Genomic DNA, 25,407 nt, shown 5'->3' on the forward strand with positions numbered 1-25,407 from the left:
GGTCTGGAGCAGAATGTGACACATCCAGGCAACAAACCTCACAGATGCTGCTCCCCACCTTCCTCCAGTGTTTCTGCCTGTCTGGAATATGCCCTTGAAGTGTGACAATGCCTCTTGATTGCCTGAATGGAGGGGCCAGAGCTGTGTATGTAAACACATGTGGTTTTTTTGTTTGTATAGAACTCTCTGGCTTCTGCGTAGTTGAAATGCTGCCTTCTGTAGAAAGGTCCTAATTGTGGAGACAATCTTGATTTCAACCACCCATCCTGATGCTGTTGCTGGAAGCATTCCACAATTTGGGGGGGGGGCAGAAATCTGCTCAGTGGTCACATCACAGTCATTCCCATTTTACAGAAATCACTTTAAAAGGTAACTGCAGATTTAGCTTCATAACTTTCTTTCCAGCTAAAGGCTTACATTTAAAAAACAATGAAAACTCAAGATTCTAGGGCACCTGCCCAGAGCAACAATAAAAGCTTTGTGTGTGTGTGTGTGTGTGTGTGTGTGTGTGTGCCATGATGTCTGGCTGACAACCCCCACCTTGGCAGAACTAATGAGAGCCAGTGTGGTACAGTGCTTAGAGTGTCAGACTACAACCTGGGGGAATCAGGGTTCAAAATCCCTGCTCAGCCATAACACTCAGTGGATGACCCTGGGCCATTCATGCACTCTCAGCCTAAACGACTGCACAGGGTTTTTATGAGGATCAAATGGGGAGGAGGAAAAGTAGACATGCCACCTTGAGATCCTTAGAGGAAAGGTGGGATATACGTCTAATAAAATAAATAAAATAAAATAGCACAACGCAGAACAGTACTTTGCCTTTGCCGAAACACACACTGGAGTTTTCAGATCAGTTTTCCCCACACCCCAACTACATGTGCAGCCAGTTTCCCCACCACCCTGTTTCCAACCACCCCTCCTTTTTGAAAAGACATATGTGGAGCTGGCAAAGATCTGAAAAAGATCTTTTTTAAAACATGCCTTTGGAAAGTTCATTTGCCAAGTTACACATGGTCGGGAGCTCATTTTTTGTCAATGACTTCACTTTGAATTATGCCAAGCCCTTTACAGCTTTCATACATATAGGCCTTGTAATTCTTTTCTCTTTTTTGTCACCCTTTGTACACCCCCACGCCTCAAAATAAATTGCAGCAGCTAATGTGTAGTTTAAACATAAAGCTGATGTTTCAGTTTCAGGATTCTTGGGATTTCTTTTTTGAAACACACACAGATCGCAGATTCTACAGCACACCCTCCAATATTTCAAGGTGGGCAAATTGGGACACACACACACACACACACACACACACACACACACCATCCTACCACTTACTCACCCACTCACTGATGCCTGATGCCCACCCACTTGCCCCCACCTTTCACCCACATTCACTTCCACCGCACATACACCTGATGTCACCTTACCTTTGCTCACTCATGCATGGGCATGCCTGTCAGCTGGCTGGCTGCTGCCATGTGCCTCTGCCTGCCACCACCACCACACACACACACACACAGAGAGAGAGAGAGAGAGAGAGAGAGCGCCACAGGGATGTACTTCCAGAAGTGGCACCGGCTTCCAGAAGTACATTGTTGTGGCCCTCCTTGTGTGTGTATGGCGGCGGTCAGTGGCAGCCAGTCAGTGAAGGCGCAGAACCAAAGAAAGCACTGAACCATAAGAAAGCTCAGGACATTCTGGGTTGGAATCAGAAGCCAGGGTGGCTTTTGTAATTCTGGGAAGTCTGCGTTAAAATGGGGCAGTTGTTCAGTATGCTACAGGCCTTTCGAATATGGTGTTCTAGCTATTAATCCACTTACTGAATAGCTGTTCCACTGGATGAAGCCAATCTGGTCTTTTTTTAAAATAGAAAAGTTTGACCCCACCAAGCCTGGTCCATTAAGGCAAAGAGGCTGTTGCCCCACCAACCACATTCTGCCCAGAGCCAGACTCTTCTAATCTTCTTTCCTACTTACAACCAGCCCAGGACATAGCCCTGGCTGAGAGCTTCCACCTCCCCCTTAGTCTCATTGCTGCCCCCTGTAGAACTCAGCAGGGAGGAGGATTATTGGAGAAAAACTAGAATGAATTCAACTCTGCATGTCATCAGCTCTAGTTTCACCTGCTTCTGGGCTCCACACCTTCCACCCCAAGTGTCCCAGTGGCTGAGCCGGATTTAGGGCAGCAGTGATTCCGTCACACTGGGAGTTGAGCCTAGGGGCACCTCGGGGATTTACAACTATGATGTAGTGAATTGATCAGAAAGGGGGTGGGTAGGCCACCAAATTTTGGCCTCACACAAGGTACCACTGAAATTTGAAAAACCAAACTCCACCCCTGCCAGTGGGCACCATTAACTTCCTCTTACTGCCCAGTATGATGGAACCGATTTCCATGTCTGCATTAATCAGTGATATCAGTCTTTACTGGCAATGGCTGAGAATGGAAACAAGCAGTTCAGATGTGCCTGCAGGCCTAAAAGGGCCAGCGCCCTCTGCTGAAAGATAGTGTGCTGAATCTCCACTTTCTAGTTCTCCTTTCCAGAGAAGATAATTTTTTGATTTCACCACATCTGACAGAACTAGGCCAAGCAGCTGTGGGGATGTGTGGAGGAGATTAACACAAGCCTTCTAGGAACCATTTATGTGGTCTCGTGCATGGTGGATAGGGATTTTTCATCTTCCCACACATGTAAATACACTAGTACAGAAATGTTCTTAGCAAGCAATGGATGGAACACTCGCTGAGCAACCCAGGAATTATTTAGGAGGAGGGAGCAGGAAGTTCATCAGAAGGAAAACTTATCGACTCACCATCCTCATAAAAGAGAGTGGAGGTACATTTAGGCCACGTTGTACATTTAAAGCAGTATTAATGCCATTTTGAATAGTCCTGGCTTTCCCAAAGAATTATGGGAGCCATCCTTTGTAAAGGGTGCTAAGAGTTGTTAGGAGACCTCTATTCACCTCAAAGAGCCACAGCTCCCAGAGTTCCCTAGGAAAGAGGGATTGCCAATTATTTATTTTACTGATTTTCAATAATTTTAAACAAATTACTACCAAATTAATTCAAATTTAAAAGCTGACTCCCCCCCACAAGATGTTCCTTCTTTTTCCCTCCCTGCATTGCTGCTCCAAGTACATTAGCTTTTCCAACTTTCATTTCAATATTCATTTATCCTTTCTCCCTATGCATCCCTAGGAAAGAAGGCTTGATTGTTAAACCACTCTGAAAATTGTAGCTCCTTAAAAGGACTAAGGGTCTTCTAACACCCTTAACAAACTATAGTTCCTAATTTTCTTTAGGAGAAGCTATGTTTAATGCTGCTTTAAATGTGTGGTCTGTCATTAAAGGCCCTGGTGACCTCTGTGGATAGCCTTTTACCAGCTTTGTCTGGTCATATAACAATAACTTGGTTACTGTAGTCCAGGTAAGCTTGAGGCTGGATTACTGCAAAGCACTTTATTTGGGACTTCCTTTGGGCCTGATCCAGAAGTTCCAGCTATTGCAGAATGCAGTGGCTATACTGCTGAATGGAGCAGATGACTAGCAGCTTGTGACACATTTGCTGAAGCATCTGCACTGGCGGCCCACATGCTACCAGGCCAAGTTCAAGCCTTTTACGTTGATAAAAGAATACCTTAAGGACTGTCTGAGCCCTTATAGTGCAGCTTAATCACTGAGATCATATGGAGGAGCACTGCTACTTGTCCCCTGTGTTACAAATGCCTGAGTGGTCTCAACTGGAAGTCAGACATTTAGTGTCCCATGCTATGGAATATTCTTCCAGTAGAGAGTTGAAAGACATCCTCACTTTTCAATTTCAGACATTTCTTGAAGACCGTTTTATGCTGAGAAGGGAACAGAATATGATTCTATATCCATCATCTATCTATCTATCTATCTATCTATCTATCTATCATCTATCATCTATCTATCTATCATCTATCATCTATCAATCTATCATCTATCTATCTATCATCTATCTATATCTATCTAATCTATCTATCATCTATCTATCTCTATCCACACACACACAGCTAGATTTGTCTGATCATGACAATGGGTCTTAACATTAGTTTGGGACTATAAATGGTCAAACAGTGAAATGAGTTAGCAAAAGGGGAAGGAACATTTCAGAGACTGTAGAAGTAATGTTTCTGTTCTTACTCAGCACCATTGAGATTTTTGTTTTGTTTTGTTTTTTGAGTAGTGACTTCAGTTTGAGAATTGACAAGTTGGAATGGATTCAGAGAAGCACTCCAGGGAACTAAATGGCAAACTTCTGTGGAGAGATTGAAGGCACACTGTGTATGTTGTTTAGCTAAGAGAAAAAGGATTTACAGAAAGGAGAAGCTGACAGTTTGTATTTAAAAGGATGTCAGAAGCAGGGAGGGAGAGAAGAGGAGGAAAACTGACCATCCTGTCTTCCATAGCCAAGACAAGGAACAATGGTTTGAATTTGGCAACCTTCCCCAATTTTGTTGAATTTGGGGATATTTATAAAAGGCTTCTCATTCAGATTTCTCCCCTGATTTTTGGAGTTCTGAAAATGTCCTGAGCCTTGTTCACATGAGAATGAATGCGTGCAGACCACTGTTAACCAGTGTGGTACCTTCTAGATCTGGACTATAACTCCCACTCTCCCTGACTCTCCCATGCTGGTTAGGTATGCTGGGAGTTCAAAATGTCTGGAGGGAAATGCATTGGCTACATCATCATCATCATCATCATCATCATCATCATCATAATTTTATACCCAGCCACTGTGGGTGGCTCCCAGTAGAATATTAAAAATAGAATCAAACATTAAAAACTTCCCTAAACAGGGCTGCCTTCAGATGTTTTCTAAAAGTCAGGTAGTTTTTTATTTCCTTGACATCTGATGGGAGGGCATTCCACAAGGTGGGCACCACTACCAAGAAGGCCCTCTACCTGGTTCCCTGTAACCTCACTTCTCACAGTGAGGGACTTGCCAGGAGGCCCTCGGGGCTGAACAATGGGGGTGGAGATGCTCCTTCAGGTATACTGGGCTGAGGCCATTTATGGCTTTAAAGGTCAGCATCAACACTTTGAATTGTGCTTGGAAATGTACTGGCAGCCAATGTAGGTCTTTGGGACCGGTGTTATATGGTCTCGGTGGCCACTCCCAGTCACTAGTCTCGCTAGATGTACAGGGAATGAACAGAATTGTTCCAGCTCTGAGCTGTTGGTCCCATCCTGTTTGAGTGTTTGGATGATGGTGTAAAAAGTTATTCTTTGCCTAAGTGATGGATGTAGCTCAACAATAGGGCATCTGTATGCAAAAAGGTCCCAGAACAATTGACAGAATAACTTTACATTATCTCCTTTGGACCCTCTCTATGATGGTGCTATGCATTTCTGCACTTAATTCAAAATGTGGTAAGCCAGTCCTTGCTCAATCAGCTGAGTGCTGCACTGGACCTCTGCCCTGAACTCCTTCCTTAAGTGCACCACTGATTTTGCAAGGAGAAAACTACAATATGCATTTATCTATGAGCAACAGATGAACAAATCAATGGAAGCAGCCTTCTGTGAGAAAATCTCCATTTGGAAAAGATAGCAGTGTTCTGCTTTGGAAGAATGGACCTTGGGTGGATCTACACACAGGGAAAAAAACCACTATAAATAAGTCAGAAATTAAATCGTTTTAACAAGAGGGGGGGAATGCTATGGAAGATTGCTAGGTTTGGGGGCAGCTCATGGGCCAGTTAAATGACCCCATGGGCCACCAAGAGCCTGGGTTTGGATGACATACTAAACAGAACTGTGGCTTAGCACAGCACAGTGGCAGAATGATTGGGGAGGAGCAAAGTGGCCTCAATCCCCTCTCTCGAGCTCGCATGCTTGCACCAAGTCACTAATGCTATCCAGTTGCAAAACTGGTAAGTTAGCGTTGCTTTCAATTCCTCCAAAGGAAACAGATTGACACAGCACTGTTCCACATATTTCATAGCAGCAAAGCTGAATCTGCTACTCTGTATCACTGAGCACCAATTCCTACCAAATATACACTAAACAGCTAATCTGGATTCAACATGTGTGCTTAAGCAGCCCTGTTTGGCCATTCTGCTCACAGTTAACACCACCACATGAACACAGATCAGGGCTACACCAAGTAGCCTCTCTCCTTGCCATCTCCACATAGGATGCAAATTTCTCATGGGAGGAGGAGATGTGGCTCAATGGTAGAACATCTGCCTTGCATTCTAAATGTCCCAGAGTCTCCTCCAGCACCATAACTCAAAAGCATCAATTCTTCGGCGATCAGCCTTCTTTATGGTCCAGCTCTCACTTCCATACATCACTACTGGGAAAACCATGGCTTTAACTTTTGCTTCTAGCATTGCCCAATGCTAGCACATGGCCCCTGGAAGGTTGCCTAGAAGGGAATGTGGCCCTTGGACTGAAAAAACAACAACCCTGCTTCTGATGTGAATGAGACCAGTCTATTCACACAGAGGTCTCCCTCTCCCACCAATTCCAGCTGCAAGTCCTTAAAGCTCTCCCTAGCATTTTCTAATCAAACAAGAAACATTCTCATGAGAGAAAGGGCAATCAGGTTTCTGCATAATGAAATGTGTATTTTAACCTTAATTAGATGGACATGGCAGGCTCTGCCTACTCATTATGGCTGAAGACATGTCAAGTCTCCTTTCAGCTCCTCAGAAAGCAGTACTGAAACCCACCTCCCATTCCCGCACCCTCCCCACACATCCTGCTTGCCAGACAGACAGCCTCTTGTCAGGCCAAGGAACTCCCAACTCTCCGGCTTATTTACATCACATTTGGGGAGGGGGATATTTCAGGATTTCCTGGACAAGTGCCTGGTTCTTAATTTTTCCCACATGTGGAGAACATTTGCCACTGACAAAGAGAGTCTGAGGAGAAGAAAATACTGTGGCCAAACCTGAGAGCATCCTTTGAATACAAAGCAGATTATTGCTCACTCTTAACAGCTTTGTGTTTCACCAGCAAATGGGCCACTAACTTATTCATTTTTGTTTCATTCTCAGGTTTACCTCTGATATTTGTTGGTTTTTGAACTAGCAGACAAAGTTGATTTTTGGTTAGCAGTCGTGTCCGTGTCAAATTCTAGCTCCAAAAACTAACACTGTGCACCGTCCCCCACCCACTTGACCCAATCCAGGCCAACCTGAGGAATCCAAGATCCACCCTCAAATCAACTTGGGTGTGGGGCAAATTTTTAATAGGATTTTTAAACCCTAATTAAACATAGGGGCAGGAACTTCCTCCTTCTCCATCCACCAGCCATGCAATAGACAGGAGGGTTCAATCTTGCTTGGTGCTGCTTCACCAGTGTGTTCCCTGAGGGGAATTTGCTAGTGTTGCCTACATCTTGCCTCCAATTGCCATGTTACCAGAGCAATCCACTTTTGGGGAAGGAAGTCTTGAGGAACAGTTTGCAAAATTCAGGGGAGACACATTTAAGTTTGTGCATTATTTCATGAAGTGCAGATGAAGCAGGTTTTCATTAGAATGTGAACCACACTGGATTTCCCTCCCATCCTCAATTCAAAGTCCATTTGGACACCTTTAGGCAAAGTGATACAATGCATCCCTCAGGTCAGAAATGTCCTGAGAATGTTAGGTGTTAGAAACCTTGCAAGCCCACAGTCAGCAGAGGGCAGCATTGAGAGCAAGAGATAGTGTATTTTCCCCTATGTGGTTTCCTGCCAAACTCACAAGCTCCGCCCCTTCCTCCTTTCTTGCAGGAGACAGCCAAGAGAGAGTAGCTCCACCATGTTGACTTAGAATTCAAAGCTATCCTTCTAAATATGAAGTAAGTGTAAATAAAAAAACATTTTCTTCTTTATCAACGAAACCTCAGTTTTATTTACTCTTTTATGCAATACTAGTAATATGTGAATGAGACAAGTGGTGGAGGGAGTGGATAGTTCCAGCTCCCGTCCCTCCAACTCTCCTATAGAAACCTAATTAAAGAAGAAGAAGCAAGTAGAACATTGCACGGGAAATTAGTCTAGCAGCATCTGAAGGGCAGCATGCTCCCTATCGCTATTCAAGGCAGCAGCATGAGGAGACTTAGCACTTAGACAGCTGATACAACTACCGCCCTAATCAACCTGCTTCCATCAACCCTTATCTTATATCAGGTTCTGCCTAGTCAAGCACCTGTTCACATCTGCTGTGTTGCTACCTGCACCCAACTTCCTCCTGTTGCTTTCTGAACTTCAGCAGCTGCTTTTGAAACATGGCTCAGTTGCTGGAAACTGCAGTAGGGAAGAGATGCTGTTTCATTCAGGTGCTGTTTGCTGTCTACTAATTGGGGCATCCTGGGCTAGAAGGACTAATCAGCTTACAATATATATACCCCACCTTTTCCCCTGATGGGATTCAAGGCTTACAGATGAAAACGAGAACTGCTATAAACAGAAAAAATCAATCATTAAAATACAATTAATCATTGATAGAATTAAAACTATATATTATTTAAACTGCAGATGGTGACAGCAGTCACGAAATTAAAACATGCCTTCTTCTTGGGAGAAAAGCGATGACAAACCTAGACAGCATCTTAAAAAGCAGACACATCATCTTGCCGACAAAGGTCCATATAGTTAAAGCTATGGTTTTCCCATTAGTGATGTATGAAAGTGAGAGCTGGACCATAAAGAAGGCTGACTGCCAAAGAATTGATGCTTTTGAATTATGGTGCTGGAGGAGATTCTTGAGAGTCCCATGGACTGCAAGAAGATCAAACCTATCCATTCTGAAGGAAATCAGCCCTGAGTGCTCACTGGAAGGACAGATCCTGAAGCTGGGGTTACAATACTCTGGCCATCTCATGAGAAGAGAAGACTCCCTGGAAAAGACCCTGATGTTGGGAAAGATGGAGGGCACAAGGAGAAGGGGACAACAGAGGACAAGATGGTTGGACAGTGTTCTCGAAGCTACCAGCATGAGTTTGACCAAACTGCGGGAGGCAGTGGAAGACAGGAGTGCCTGGCGTGCTCTGGTCCATGGGGTTACAAAGACTCGGACACAACTAAACAACAACAACAACAACAATTTAAACTATATTAAATATGTTAAACATACCAGGATTTACAATAAAAACAGCACAACACCAGCCCTTTAATTAAAAGCAGCCAGTCCCCAAAAGCCTGTTGGAGCATAAAAGTCTTCACCTGCCGGGGGAAGGATAGCAAGGAAGAAGCCAGTCTGGCTTCTCCAGGGTGGGAGTTCCAATGTCTGGGAGCAGACATTAAGAATACTTCTCTTGGACTCTGAAAGCTAGAGCCTTACAGTACCCCAGCAAAATCTTTAGGGCTCACATCCTGTTTCTGAATCTGATATATACTAAACCAGTTTGTGGATTCTGTATGCACCAGAATATTCCATTCATGCCAAAAGCTTAAAGTCTGAAAAATGGTGGAATTAATCACAGCTACTTTATTCCCTCTCAAGTTCTTATTCCCTCCCCTCCCTTCAGAATCTCCTGACACACAGCAAATTAGCACGTAACGAAGAACCAATATGAGAACTTCTCTCTTGATGTGCTAGCTTTCTACATGAAGGGACCACTCTCAACATGAGGACTAATACACTGGCATTTTAAAGCAGAACAGTCCCACTTAGGAGGGTTGTTCGATTTGCATCTTCTAACATATCAATTGACATACCAAATTGCATAGCTGGAAGGACCATAAAGGCAATCCCTGACCCAATCATGCATCTAATGCAAGGTTTCCCAAACTTAGGTCTCTAGCTGTTGTTGGACTATGATTCCCATCATCCCTGACCACTGGTCCTGGTAAATAGGGGGGATGAGAGCTAAAGTCCAAAACCAGCTGGAGACCCTAGTTTGGGATCACCTCCTTATCTGACCCACCTCATTTCCCAGGGCAACCTACCTAGACAATAGATAGGCTGATTACACATTTGGATGTTGCTGTACAAATAATGGTCCTGGCCCCTTGACCAACTGTACTAAAGGTAAAGGTAAAGGTAAAGGGACCCCTGACCATTAGGTCCAGTCATGGCCGACTCTGGGGTTGCGGCGCTCATCTCACTTTATTGGCCAAGGGAGCCGGCGTACAGCTTCCAGGTCATGTGGTCAGCATGACTAAGCCGCTTCTGGTGAACCAGAGCAGCGCACGGAAACGCCATTTACCTTCCCGCCAGAGCAGTACCTATTTATCTACTTGCACTTTGACGTGCTTTTGAACTGCTAGGTTGGCAGGAGCAGGGACCAAGCAACGGGAGCTCACTCCGTCACGGGGATTCAAACCACCAACCTTCTGATCGGCAAGTCCTAGGCTCTGGTTTAACCCACAGCATCACCCACGTCCCAACTGTACTACTGAATATATAAACTAATCTACAGACTTCAGGGCATTACTTCCCAACACAACCTGAACTCTAAACCTGAAGAGTTTTGTAATTCCCCCTGATAAACATTGATTGTTTGTGTGAGAGTGGGATCCCAATAAGAAGGAGAGGTCTCATTGTAAACCTGTCTTCCACCTCTGGTAGCCAGGTGTGGAAATTGTTTCTCTGCTAAGGTTACGTTCCCATCCTGCCAATGCTTATCTCTTCAGATTATTTAGAACTACTTCTTTTAGTGGGTTGCATTTTCTCCCCAGCAAAAGTGGAACCGGTTATACTTTCAGCACATTAAACTGATCCAAGACTGTGCCATAAATAAATTACCAGTTGCTTTAAAACAATAGCCATTGGGAGCACTGGGAGCACTACATATTGCTTTGTGTGCGCTTGCAAGGGGATGAAATAAGACACAGTAGTGAAATAGGAGCTGGCAGGCAGCGGGGGGAGTTGCAAGTGCACACACCCCTCTGTCCAGGCAGTTTCTTGGCAGTCCCAGGCAAGTCTAGTCAGTCAGGAGTAAGCTGCACTAAGTTCAATAGCACTTGTTCCCGGGTAACTGTGTCAAGTTGAAGCCTAAATGTGCTCCTGGCTGGGCTGTATTCAGACTTCCTCATAAGGGGATGCTGAAAGTGGGAGCTGATACAAGGAGGGCTATAAGCTGAATGTGGTGCAATCTGGCTGGTGTGTCCCATGTGCTTTCTCATACACAATCCACAGCCTATTATGACGCATGTTCTTGGCGCATCCTCTTTTCATTTACTCAGAAGTGAGTTTAATGGGACTTATCCCAAATGCAGTCCTCTAGACCTCGCTAGCTGGAGGCCACCATTGCCACTGTCCTCAGTGACACTTCTTTTACCCAGCCATATCCCCTTCCCAGCCTTACATCATACCCTCCTTGAGCACCCCCCCCCCCGGACTCTGCCTCCCCAGCTGGGATATGTCCTTAAACTTGGATGGTGCCTTTTTGTTGCCTGAGTGGAAAACAGAGAGGGAAGTGTGAGTGAAACTAGTCTACCGTACCGTGTGGCGGGATCAGGGGTGCCATGGCCTTGAGCACATGATGTTGAGGGGGTGCAAACCAGGCACCCTCATGCAGGGATTCCCCATCCCACCCTGCCTGCTGCTGGGGGTCTCTGGGTCCTAGAGCCCAGCCTGGCCTCACTGCTGTGTCCCTGGCCCCTTTGCTGAATGACCTCCCAGTGTTGGGGGGATTCACCTGCACAGATGGGCAGGTGGTGCAATGTAGCCCCGCTTGCCTGAGTGGGGAAGCTTTATTTTATTATTATTTTAGTCTGAAACCAGTTCCCCATTCATGGTGTTTAAGACTGCAGTGTTGTGAATCTAATCTTACTTCATTGTGAGTAATTCTATTAAGCAAAGCGGGAGTTAGTTTGGAGCAAACACTCATAAGGTCAGGCTACTGCTCTCTCCCCCATGGGACTGAGTGGTAGATGCAACATGATCCTTCAGGCATTTCCTCAGACACATTTTCTGTTATGTCTGATAGGGTGTTTAGTTAGGAATACAACTTTAAATGGCTTAGCTTTGGGTTCATCTATGAATAGGCGAAAACAACCTCTCCTCTGTGAAAAAGCTGCTTATCAAAAACCCTATGATAGTTTCCTTTAAGATTGCAACTTTCACTTTAGGCAGAATTCAGTGCAATCTTCAAAGTGGATTTCACAGCATTGATGCTTTTTAACTGTGTGATAGTTCTGAATTAAGACTGTAAGCCTAAGCACACTTAGGTGAGAGTAAACCCTTCTGAACACAATATTAACCATATGGAGAACAGATCCCCATTGAAAATCATTGACATGCTTAACTTAGGTCCAATAGTTTCAATGGGTCTACTCCAAGTAGAATTGTTGGATCCAACCCAGTGGGTATGGCTTCTGAATGAAATAGGACCAGCCAGCCTCAGATCCATACTACATCACACAAGACTTCTGAAGTACTTGGGAAAGCGGGCAAGAAAATGTTCCATTAATAAAAACCTACAGCCTGTCCTGAAAGATATTATACAACTGCATGTAGCTGGCAAGTTGAGAAGCTAGATTCAGCTACTTAGCCAAGCCAAGGGTTACAGACCCATTTTTCTTCTCATTCAACTCATGAGATCCCATGCTTGCACAAATGCACTATTCAGCCAGCTGGTGCACAGAAAAGTGTAGAGATGAATAAAAAAACTATCAGAGTGATAGGCTGCTCAGTGTGGAAAAAAAGCAGCTTGCTTCAAGAGCTGTGGAGAGGTGGGAGAAGAGAAGCATTTTCCATCCTCTGGCACAGATCACCCTCTGTTTTCAATAGCCAAATGAAAGAAAGATACATGCTGAACTTTGCCTTTAAATTTTTTGGTCTGGAAGCCAGGCACACACATTTCAGGAAGAAATTGGAATCCACCGCCAAACACAAGACGGGCTTCTTTCTTTCTTTCTTTACAATGAACAAGTTTCATTTGCATCTTTAAAAGGTTACATTCCCAATGCTATCAGTTAATCTCCATCACCCCTTGAAGTCTCAGAAACATGATTAACCCCCATTTTCCCATCCTCACTTGCCATTTTCATTGTGTGTTTGCTTTGCTACTTTAATTGGGGTGTGTGTGCCTGTGTGTGTGCATGCCCACCCTCCATTAGCATGCCTTCATCTCTCATTCATTCATTGGCTAATTTATGCATCCACTGAAAACACCATAGAAACACAGATCTGATCCCATCTGGCATTACACAAAATAAACAAACTTTTAAATTTCTGCATATCTATATCTATATCTGTATCTATATCATCTATATCTATATCACCTAGTAATCTCAAAAGCATCTCCAGGTCCAAACTCCAGCAACTCAGAAAAAAAGAACCATAAAAGAATGGAACCTATTCTAACACATTTACTTTTCCATCCCCTGAAAAATGCCATGCTCAATGTTGGAGAGAAGACTTACCTGCTTGCCTTTGATATGTGTTAGTTCCTTGTGCTGTGTCAAGTCTCCAGGGGATAAATAGGATGCTTTACTCTTGTCCGCTTCTGTCTTGAGGGAAAAAATTCAGAAAACTTGTCCCATCTATGGTATAGATGGGACAAGTCAGAGAGAGAAAGACAGAGAGAGGGGGAAAGAGAGAGAGGGAGAATGTTTGACAGTAAGGCAAACTCTGGTTGGAGTAAGCTGTTTCTGCTGGTTTATATAGCTGAGTAGATCCTTAGCTCATTCCACTGTAATGGGATGCCTTCAAGGCACAGACTCTGTAGTTTTGCAGTTGGCAAATTAAAGGCACAGGTCCTCTCTGGACCCTGCGCTTGCTTGTGTGAAAGACACAGGCACTCACATATATAGGAGCGGAGGCACAAAAGGCATTTGCATGTAATTTATGATGAGAGGAAGGCATAACCGCACCCCCTTTCCTCCCCACTAAGGGACTGTGTGTGTGTGTGTGTGCGCGCGTGTGTGTGTGTGTAGGAAACTCAGCTCAAGGCATCAAATGATTCAGAGGGGAGAGCATTTCCCCAAGGAATATTGCACATTTCATTATATTTTTGTTAATACCCCCCCACACACACACACCCCACACACCCCATCAGATCACTAAGGCTGCCAGGACTCTCTAGCACAGTCCTCTTAAGGCAGCACCATATATCCAGTGTGTGCATGTGTGCACACACAAGTGTGAACTAGTTTTCCAGTGCTCATGAAAAGTATATGCTTTGTTGATAGCTGGGGCATCTCAAAAGCAGATGCTTAGGTGAATAGAGTCAGCTGCAATTTTTATTCGAGGAATTTTATGCCTTGCGCAACCACCTGGAGTTGTGGCTACACTTGGTCTACAGGTGCCTCTCCCAGAGTTATGACAGTGGCAGGCACTCACTGACCCCCATGCTGACAGCTACCAAGCTGGGCACAGTCTAGGTAGAGAGCCTGCCCTACACTCAGTGTCTCAGCTTGATCAAGTCCCAGACCTCTTAGAATCATAGAATTGTAGAGTTGGAAAGGACCGTGACAGCCATCCCGCCCAACCCCCTGCCATGCAGGAATCTTTTTACCCTATGTGGGACTCAAACCCATGACCCTGCGGATAAGAGTTTCATGCTCTATTGACTGAGCTACCTTGTCTTGTGCCAAGGACATTCACAACACCCTCGTGGAGTGCTCGAACAAGATCATGGGCAAAGCCCCATCCCAGGGGCTCCTTGAGGGCTGCCTTCAAGGTGTTTCTGCCGGATGTTTCAGCTTGAATTGCTGGGCGAGTGTCAGTTCCCAATGTGACCAGAAGGAGGCAGTCCTGTCAACAGAGACAGACAATGAGCAGAGATTCTCGTGGTCCTACCTTCTCTCCATTCCTTTATAAAATCCTCCCCATTTTAATATTTTAATGGGGTGATGTTTCAAATCATTTTTAAATTGTTATGTGTACTTTTTAAGTTAGTTTTCTATAATTTCATTTGTTTTTAAGGGGAGAGGGCCAGGGCTGCCTCAAAAGTACGGCCTAGCCAATATAATGGCTGGGGAAGTACAACTTGGGTGGATAAAATGGCCCTACTCAAGACCTTGGACATGCCTTTACCTCTGTGCACATGGGTGGTCTGACACTAAGTAAAAGTGAAACAAAAGAAGTGCCATGGTCAGATCACTTCCTGGCGCAACGAGACTTCTCTGCAACCCTTCCCCTCCGCAGGGAGGTGGGACCAATTTGCATGGTCCAAATAGTAGGGGATATATTATCCCATGTTGATGGCCTCCCATCTGATTCCCTGGAATGTGGAGTTAACCAGGGCTACCAACTGTCTGTGTCCAAAGTACCCTTTCTGCAGTGGCAGAGGAAGCTGCTTGGGTGCTGCAGGGCCTCCGGAGTCTGCCTGCCTCCTCCCACTCAGCCACCCTACTGCTGGGGGGGGGGGCAGGCAGTGGGCAGACCGTTTGGGCAGCTCGGAGCCTGCACACACCCAAGCCACCGCGTCTCTCCCAGGAGAGATGCATGGCTCGGGTGCGCTGCAGGCCCTGCAGTGAGTGCCACCCAGCACTTCGTCACCACCCGTCAGTGGTGACACCCAGGGCAGCCCACACCCACCACCCACCCCTTCCTCCGTCTCTGCCTCTCTGATGCTGTGGCGCTCAGACTGCCTCAGGGTAAACCGGAGGGGACGACCATGGGGTGATGAAACAATTGATGAGACTGCTAGAGTACCATTGGTGAAAACACAGGTTAGGGTTCAATGCTGAGCCTACCAAGTGGCAATAATGATAGTAAAGAAGGCATTCTTCACCATCTCTTTTGCATCTGCTGAAAACAGTTCCAGGAGACTCTTTCATGTAGTTTAACAGTACCACCTTCTCCATCAGGGTCCTGTAAGGACTCCAAAAATTATTTTGCATAGTTCCCCCCGCCCAGATAAACTCGCTCAAATTTGGAAAGAGGTTCACTCCACCACAGGGTTCCCAACCCATTATGTATGTGTGTATATATATATATGTGTGTGTGTGTGTGTGTGTGTGTGTGTGTGTGTATATATCTCCCCCTGTGCTGATTCAGCCACTCCACAGCCCCTGTGTGGGTTTGCAATGAATCATCTAGCAGCATCAGCTTTTAACTGCTCTGCAAAGCATTTAACAATGTGTGGGGCAAGGTGAGAGGAGGGAGCCACTTACTCTGATGGATGGATGTCTGATAACTTTACATGCAGTTCTCACTTCCGACAGAAGCACACATGCTGGAGCCATTAGCCAACCCAGGGACTAGTTTCGGGGGGGGGGGGGGTTGGAGTGGAGAGAGAGAGAGAGAGAGAGAGAGAGAGAGAGAGAGAGAGAGAGAGAGAGATTCACTATTCAGGCATACCGTTACTGACAGTGGAGAATGGAGTAGTCATCATGGCCATCAACAGACTTCTCCTCTGTTGATTTGTATAATCCACTTTAAAAAATAAATAAATAAATAAATTACACTTTTTATTTCATTTCATTTAAAAAAATTATTAAAGATTTCTTAGTTTATGAAAATACGTGCATTGTGTCTTTTCAAGTTGTGTTTTCTACAGATCAGTTTCATTTGTTGTGAGACATTAGTGTTGCATGCAGTATTAGGTTGGGAAGAAAAGGGGGAGAGGGGAGGGAGAGTGGTGAGTGGGGTGGGGTGGTAATGTTTCTATTCTACTACTTAGTGTATGTGGGGAGGGGGTTGTGTCAGGGTCACTTTTATGGGTTCTTTTACTATTCGCTTGTTGTATTTCCTCGGTGGTGAGGGAGGTTGGGGGGTGGCCTAGGGGGTGGTTGGTTGTCTTTGGTTGGCTGTAGTGAAATTTGTTTATGTGTGGGGGTGGGGGTAGGTGGATTTTAGTATACTCATTGAATACAACACTCTTCACATCTGGTGCAGCATAATGGTTAGAACAAGGGTGGAGAGCTGTTCTGAGCCTGAAGGATATATTATGGTACCTAATGGGCAGCCTCTCAAGTGCCTTTGCCTGGTTGGGACGTGTCCTTGAACTGTGCTCATTAACACCTCTTGCTTTCCTGGATATACAGTGGAGAGGTGCATGTTTAGAAACTTTTGGCTTTTGTGTAGCTGGAACATAGCTAACTGTACAAAGGTGAGAGTCTTATCTGTTGTCCTGCCCATCTTTGGCTCCACCTTCTCCCACAATTAGCATGCAGCCTATGGAAGATTGCCCATAGGGATGGATCTGTCAGTTTTGGTTCTCTTTGTCTCTCCTTTTCCCCATCATAAATTCAGTTCTTCATGTTGCTGCAGAAATTTACCCTTTCTATACATATAAATTTTTTTTTCATGTTTTAGTGCAATTTTCTCTTAATAAACACATTTTTTGTAGGCAATTTGCCAGTCGTGCAGATTTTTGCAAGGCATTTAACTTAATATAATGCATGTTCCAAGCTATTTTCATTAATTTACTCATTTTTTATGCACACTCCCCCCTAATTTGTACATTTTTGTACACATTGTTTAATTGGAGAACTGCATAACAAAATTCAAAAAAGTGCTGATTTCAAAGGATGTCTGTGTTTCAGTTCTCGTATTGTTTTGGAAACTGTAAATAGAATTTCTCCCCCATCTCTACCAGTAGTTCAATGACAGGTACTGAAGTGTTGAGTATTTTTGCCAGGCCAGAAGTGTCCTTAAACTCTGATGTGGATGGAGGACAGAGAGAGGTGTGTGAGTAGGTGTAGAAACTAGCCTACTGTACAAATATAAAATGTACATTCATTTCTCTGCCCATTTTTGTCTGTGGTCCAACCCACTACTTGCATGAAAAGGTTTCTCCAAAGGGAATGTGGCCCCTGGGCTGAAAGAGTTTCTATACCCCAGCCGTAAGCTTTCCTCAAACAATGAAGTCGTTCCAAGCTTCTGTTGATTTTCCTGGCCCTTTTCAACACCTACTCCAATCCCGCATATCTGGAAAGGAAGCCGCATGGGACAAGATCCTCTGATTAAGCCGTATAGTGTGTACAGTTCCTTCAGCCCTTGTGTTTTCTTCTGGGCCATGTATGGTTCTCCAGTTCCTGTCATGGTGGGAGGCCGTGGCTGATGAGGTCATTCCCGAAAGGCAGACAAAGAGAGCATAGGGAGGCATAATGCCTCATGTTTCTCTCTGCATTTCCGGCACAGCAGCGTACACCTCTGCTCATATCCTGCCTCGACGTCTTTGGGGACGAGAAGGAAACCTCCAAGCATATGGGATTTGACTTGTTCACATTTTCTGTGGCTAACGTGTGTGTGTGTGTTTAAATTATTATTAAAGACAGCTGCCATCCCAAAATCCCTTCCAGCAGATTTCAGTAGCTCCGTTGCAATGCTCTGATGACAGATTCTCTGCAATCTTTCCCCCTTGCTCAGCTCAGACTTGCAGAGCAGGGAAAGAGAGAATGTTTGGCAGTCCAGAAGGAATGAGTAAGCTGTCATTATGTTCGCTGTGCACGATTATGGAGAATTAAGATATAATCTCTCTCCCTACCCCCCACCCCAAGAACAACTCCCTATCACCTTGTTTTTCCAGGTAGGAAGATGGTGGTGAAATCCAGTGCGAAGCTAACATCAGATTGAATCCTGGTAAGATTGAGATGCTGTGACTAGATAATTCTCGAATCTGAGAATGAGGGAGGCAACCTTCCCTCTATGGGACATTATTCCATAGCCTATACACAACTGGTGTTGTGGTTAGAGCATTGGACTAGGATCTGGGACACCAGAGTTCAAATCCCCACACTGGAATGGAAGCTCAATGGGAAACCACATTACTATCTCTCAACCCAATCTACCTCACAGGGTTCTGCAGAGGGGAAAACGGAGAAGGGCCAACAATGAAATTGATTCTACATTTAAATGTGAACCTTCCTGTTTTGTACTGAAGTTCTCACCCTGGGCCAGCAGGGGGATACTGTAGATAGTTATGCAAATGAAGGATCGAAAGTGACGTTCAGTGATTGGATAGTTTTAGAAAGTTGCAACAGTTACGTTGTTCTGGAGCTCTATATAAGCAGGCTGACTGAGCTCCTCAGTTCAGTTCTGTTCTGGCCTTTGAATAAACAAGAGCTGTTTGAAGAATTGCTGTGTCGTCTGATATGTTCGCCCACAACTTAACACTTCCTAATTTCACTTTCCAAAGCAATAAGTGAATTGAAACACAGATACGCTTTGGATATCATCACCAAAGCTTCTGATTGGCTGCTTGCCTGGATGTAGCACTTGACTCTCTTTTCTTGCACCACTTTCAAGTGCTTTGGCGCAAGAGCGTGAAGATGCAGAGTGGGTTTGGAGGGGCTGCGGCACAGAAAGGAGAAGACAGCTGCAATAATAATAACAATGTTATCATTTATACACTGTCCATCTAGCTGAGTTTCCCTAGCCACTCTGGGTGGTTTACAGCATATCTAAAAACATCATAAAAACATCAACTTTGAAAACCTCCCAATGCAGGACTGCCTTCAGATGTCTTCTAAAAGCTGTGTAATTCTTTATCTCCTTGACATCTGTAGGAAGGCTGTTCCACAGGAAAGGTGCCACTACTGAGAAGGCCCCCTGCCAACAGTGCGTGTTTATTTGTCATTTGGAAAACCCATTGAATTGGGGTTGTATGTGTGTGTGTCATGCATGTGCTGGGGCGATTTTGAATTCCCCTGTGTGAGAGGGAGTGGGAGAGAGGGAAAGAGCAGGAGGAAGGGAGACCGAGAGACAGGCAGTCACCTCTCAGCACCCGATTGCAGCAGCACTTCCTGATTGAAGCCCCCCAGGACAAAATCGATAGTGCCTCTCTCTCTCTCTCTCTCTCTCTCTCTCTCTCTCTCTCTCTCTCTCTTTCTCTCGGGCTCCCTCCTCTTCCTCCCCAGTGTGCCTCCTCCGCATCCCCCCTCCCATTCTCTTTTTCCATCCAATGATCCCTCCCCACACCACAAAACCCCCTTTCTCTGCCCTTTTGGGGGCGTCCTCCAGAAAATGAGGCTATCTTTGGCTCTGGGAGACCCTTCTTCTCCCCAAGTGGGACTTACTGATTTACAGTGGCGTAGCGTGGGGGGTGCAGGGGGGCGGGCCGCACCGGGCGCAACATCTGGGGTTAGGGCAAATCCATGGGTTAGGGGGCGCAAATCCACGGGTTAGGGGGCGCAAATCCATGGGTTAGGGGGCGCAAATTACTTGCCTTGCCCCGGGTGCTGACAACCGACGCTACGCCACTGCTGATTTAATCTCCCTCCTCCCTCCTTTACCTGCATCTCTGCTGCGCTCCCCGATTTTTTCCCCAAACGAGTTTTCCTCCTGCTTCCATTTCTGATCTCTCCCCATTTCCTTGCTCTCCCTTTTTCTGTTGCTGCATTCCCTTGCCCCCGCTCCAGCCTCTTGCCATTGCATAGCTTTCTCAGTGCTTCCCTTGCCCCTACCCCCCAGCACTCCCTTCTCCTCCTCCAGACCCTCTTCATTTCCTTCCCTCTCTCTTCTCCTTCTGCTGGGATCCCTCTTCCATTCGCCCCCCTGACTCCCTCGTCCTGCCAAGGGCTTCCCCCTCCCCCTCCCCTTCCCCCCTCCAAGTCCAGTGTTCTACCCGCTACACTACACTGCCCAGCCTCTGCCTAATGCTGAGTGAGAGCCTCATCCAGGCTCTGTCCATCTCTTGAAACCTCTCCCTGATCGTGCAATCTTCTGCTTGTTTTAGGGCCATAGCTCAGTGGCAGAGCATCTGCTCTGAATGCAGAAGGCCCCAGATTCAATCCTTGGCATCTCCAGGTGGGCCTGGGTAAAGAGTCTCTGCCTGAAACCCTGGAGAGCTGCTGCCAGTCAGTGTAGACAATACTGACCTAGAAGGCCGTGAACTCTTTTTTGCTCTTTAGAATTTGGCAACCCTAAAAATATCTATCTACACTGATGGTGGCTCTCCAGAATTTTAAACAGGGTTTTCTCCTAGGTCTACCTGAAGATGCTGAAGATTGAAGCTGGGACCCTTTGCGTGCAAAGGAGATGCTTCACCATTGAACTATGGCAATTCCACAAAGGGACTATCAAGGGGAGTTGGGATGAAGAATTCAGACCCTGTTGTTCTTCCCATCATGTGAATCTGGTTGGTGGTGGTAGGTTAGGGAAAAGGGAATGATTTTGAGTTTATTTTCTTCTGCAATGTGTGGCATCAGGACATGTGCAGTTTAAAATTGTGCAAAAGAGACTGTAATGATTCATTTTTGTGTTTCAATTACCCTATCTCAAGGAGCAGATTTCAACACACTGGCTGCCAAATTGAATTTGAAGAGCTTCCTGTAGGACGTTGCTATATTAATACTATCCCATTGTTTGTTTTGTTTTATTTTCTACATTATTATTTTTTTGCAGTCATACTGCATCATGGGTCCTGTGAAGGTTAGCAAGGATTCTCTGCCCGATCTGCTTCAGGTCATGGCGGATGTTCTGCTGGAGACACCTAGTTTGATTGTCCCAGGGGATTTTAACATCCATGCAGACACAACCTTACAAGGGGCCGCTCGGGACTTTGTGGAAAGCATGGCATCCATGAGGCTGTCCCTGAGTAAGTTTGGCCCAACTCATAGCTGTGGACATGCCTTAGACGTGGTGTTCACCTCTATGGATGTGGGTGATCTGACACTAAGTAAAAGTGAAACAGAAGGTCATGGTCAGATCACTTCCTGGTGCAACTGGACTTCTCCACAACCCTTCCCTTCTGCAGGGAGGTGGGACTGATTCAGATGTTCCACTCCCTCCACTTAATGGATACAATTGGTTTCCAAAGAGCGGTAGGTGATGTTTTATCCCATGTTGATGGCCTTTCAGCTGATTCCCTGGTGACCTGCTAGAATGTGGAGTTAACCAGGGCTATCGACTGTCTGGCTCCGAAGTGCCCTCCCCAATTGCATGGAGCCCAGACAGCTCTATGGTTTCCACCAGAGCTGAGGGTGATGAATCAATTGCTGAGACAGCTAGAGCACCAGTGGCAGAAAACTTATTCTGTGTCAGACCAGATATGGGTTAGAGCTCAATAACAAGCCTACCAAGTGGTGATAGCAAGAGCAAAGAGGGTCTTCTTCACTGCCTCTATTGCATCTGCAGAAAACAGCAGCAGGAGACTCTTTCAGGTGGTTCCCTCACCGCAAGAAGTGAAGTTACAGGGAACCAGGCAGAGGGCCTTCTCAGTAGTGGCGCCCACCCTGTGGGATGCCCTCCCATCAGATATCAAGAAAATAAACAACTGTCTGACTTTTAAAAGACACCTGAAGGCAGCCCTATATCGGAAAATTTTTAATGTCCAATGTTTTTTAAAAAAATTATGTGCTGTAAGCCATCCAGAGTGGCTGGGGGAACCCAGCCAGATGGGTGGGGTATAAATAATGAAGCCATTATTACTACTACTACTACTATTATTATTATACAAATAGGTTATCACTGCTATGCACTGAATCATTTCCCGCCCCCAGAAGCCCACTTACCATGCAGCAACATTCCACCTAGTGAAGTCTGAGATGGAAAGGGATGCACACAAAGACAGAAGATGAAAGGACACCTCCCCACACACAACAGGGGATGTGCATGGTAACAGTTGAAGACAAACAGCCCCAACAAGGGGCAAGGGTTTCAGAAGAGGCAAGTCCTTTTGATCTCTTTTGACCTCTACCACTATTTACAATGGAGGATGCTGTCTTCACCCTTGACTCTTTCCTTTATTGTTTTCCATTCCTCCATCACACAGCCCCTGGTATCTATTCCTTCCCTCTTGCATTTGATCAGGTCTAATCTGCTACTGCCAAGCACCAGGTGTGCACATGGTTGCCATGACACATTGCTATTCTGGCTTCCTCTAGGTCCCAGTGCCCATCAATTCCCCTAAACATCCTGTTATTTGGCTCCCCTGGCTTTTACATCACACTCACAAGGAGGGGGAAATGGTTCATGTCAGCATGACTCATTAATGGAAGCACTGAAGGCATGGGAGATTTTGGACTAGTTGCCAGAGGCAGCATTATTTCATTAATCTATTGCAATGCACAGGGGATTTTCTTGTGTTTGTTTTGCTAACCATTGTTTAGAAAAGTTGTAATATTTGGCTTAACTTGATTAATCATTAGAATAACAACTAAGTTAAGAAATCAAGAAAGATACCAGTGGAACCCACTGGGCTTGTATATTAAAGAGGAAATAGAAATCTCATATGAGAGTCTTGATTGCATGCTGTTGAAGACCAAGTGACAATTTCTTTTTAAACATGTATTCTATTTATATAATAAACAATATAACTATCTATACATGATGTTGCAACTTTTGCTTCAACTCTTTTCCTTACAAAATCTTCTTTCTAACATGTACACTGAATGCAGTTTGATAAAAAAATTGAGAAATCTAATGCATTCAAACTTTATTCATGACAAATGTTTTAACTCTCCTTAAAACATTCTAATACTTAGATTTTTGCACTTCTTCTAACATGCCTAATCATTTCTCTCCATATTACTAACATTGTCTTTTCCATGTCTGACAACACTAATAATTTCATAGCGTTGCATCAGTAGTCTGTACAGTGGTACCTCTAGATACGAACGGGATCCATTCTGGAGCCCCGTTCGCATCTAGAGGTAAACGTAACTAGCAATGGCGCGTTTGCGCACGCACGCGTCGCTTTTCGCCGCTTCTGTGCATGCGCGTGACGTCATTTTGAGCGTCTGCGCATGCGCAAGCGGCGAAACCTGGAAGTAATGCCGCATATTTAACCCGAGGTATGACTATATAAGCACGTTAGGCAGCATCTAATCAATCCAATATTAACAGAACAACCTGGAATTGCTGACTCCTTTCATGTCAAGATTCTACTTGAGGATAAGATTGATACTATTACATAAGGTTGCCATACATCTGGGCAGATGTTTATTCTTTACAGGAAATATCCGGGGGGTGGGTTTTCGTTTGGAACACACATGCTCGGGAAGGTGGCAACTGCTATGCCTCGGAAGCAGAAGTGCCATGTGGAGCAGTCACTTTGGCTGGAGGAGAGTGTGCAGAGGACAGCCATTAGAAGATCAGGTAGGAGCTGGGGTCCTGCTGCTGCCGCCGCCACCGCCACCAGCCTGCCACCACCAGGCGTCTCTTTTCCTGGCTCAGGCTGGCAGGTGTTGCAGCATGCAATGCAGCCTGAGTTTGGCACTGCCTCTGCCACCACCAGCATCGTCACTGTGGCGCCAGGCCCGCACGCCTCTTTCCCTGCCTCAGACTGGCAGCATCACCACCAGGTATGTTCACGTGTTATTCAGGAGACATACAACTTGGGTTTATGATGCTGTGCCTGATCCAGAAGTGTCTCAATGCAACAAAACAAATTAGGATCCTGCTGTTTCAGGGATCACATTTGTGTGTTTAGGCGCTATCCCATAAAAGTTGGATTCAGAATGATGCAGTTCACCTTCAGTAAGCAAGTGGTAAGTCTGGGCTGATATATAATAAATATAAATAAATAAATAGTCAAAGTCGGCAAATGTGTCCTTTTTTTTGCTCTTCAAGATATGGCAACCCTAGTATTACACTCTCTGTAGCATAATTCCTCTCGGAGGCAGTAATAATCAGAAATCAGTATGTACAAGCTGAAGCTCCTCTGTTGGCTAGCAAGGCCAATCTTACACCTTAATAACTGTTGTACTGTGTATTTTAGGGATGCGGGTGGCGCTGTGGGTTAAACCACAGAGCCTAGGACTTGCTGATCAGAAGGTTGGTGGTTTGAATCCCCGCGACGGGGTGAGCTCCCGTTGCTCGGTCCCAGATCCTGCCAACCTAGCAGTTTGAAACCACATCAAAGTGCAAGTAGATAAATAGGTACTGCTCCGACGGGAAGGTAAACGGCATTTCCGTGCACTGCTCTGGTTCGCCAGAAGCGGCTTAGTCATGCTGGCCACATGATCCGGAAGCTGTACGCCAGCTCCCTCGGCCAATAAAGCAAGATGAGTGCCGCAAACCCAGAGTCGGTCACAACTGGACCTAATTGTCGGGGTCCCTTTACCTTTACCTTACTGTGTATTTTGGGTCAATGGACCACAATAAAGCTCTCTCTGTGTATGTGCATCTAATGCAAGGCCTATTCAGAGTGGACCCACTGAAATTAATGAACATGACTTTGGCCCATTAGTTTTAATGGGTGAAATCTGAGGGGGATTAGCATTGGAGACAACCCATATTTGTCACAATATAGGATCAAAAGAAAAGGAGGACTATCTGGATCAACATTCAGAAGTAGCAGGACCACAATGTTTTATTTATCTGTTCGTTTGTTCATTATTTTATTTATTTGAATACCTTTATACTGCTTTTCGCAATATGTATCAAAGTGATACACATCAAAGTAAAGCAATAAAACTTAATAAAACAGCATTGGAAATATGTACATTAATAACAAAAAGGGAGCTGGTTGGAGGGTCTGCAACTTTTCCCCATAGTGACATGCACACCCCTCTCTACCCCTCCATCAAGACATGGAAAAGACACTATGAGAGTTGAAGGACACATTCCAGCCAGGCAGAAACACAAAGCCAAGC

The 25,407-nt window shown here is 45.3% G+C and overlaps 1 protein-coding gene across 9 annotated transcripts in view; it reads right to left on the minus strand.

The window, feature by feature from the left end:
* The window catches only part of TNC (tenascin C), an 86,643-nt gene extending 72,826 nt beyond the window's left edge, over positions 1-13,817 (minus strand). For 5 of the 9 annotated variants that reach the window (XM_083597126.1, XM_083597124.1, XM_083597122.1 and 2 more), the window contains exon 1: positions 13,342-13,817. The gene's annotated coding sequence lies outside the window, so the exon portion shown is untranslated. The remainder of the gene's footprint in view (positions 1-13,341) is intronic. The other 4 variants (XM_083597120.1, XM_083597123.1, XM_083597125.1 and 1 more) reach the window with 4 other exon arrangements.
* Between the last annotated feature and the right edge of the window lie 11,590 nt (positions 13,818-25,407).

The sequence above is a fragment of the Podarcis filfolensis genome (genome assembly GCF_964270895.1).
Source record: "Podarcis filfolensis genome assembly, chromosome: Z".
NCBI lineage: Eukaryota > Metazoa > Chordata > Lepidosauria > Squamata > Lacertidae > Podarcis > Podarcis filfolensis.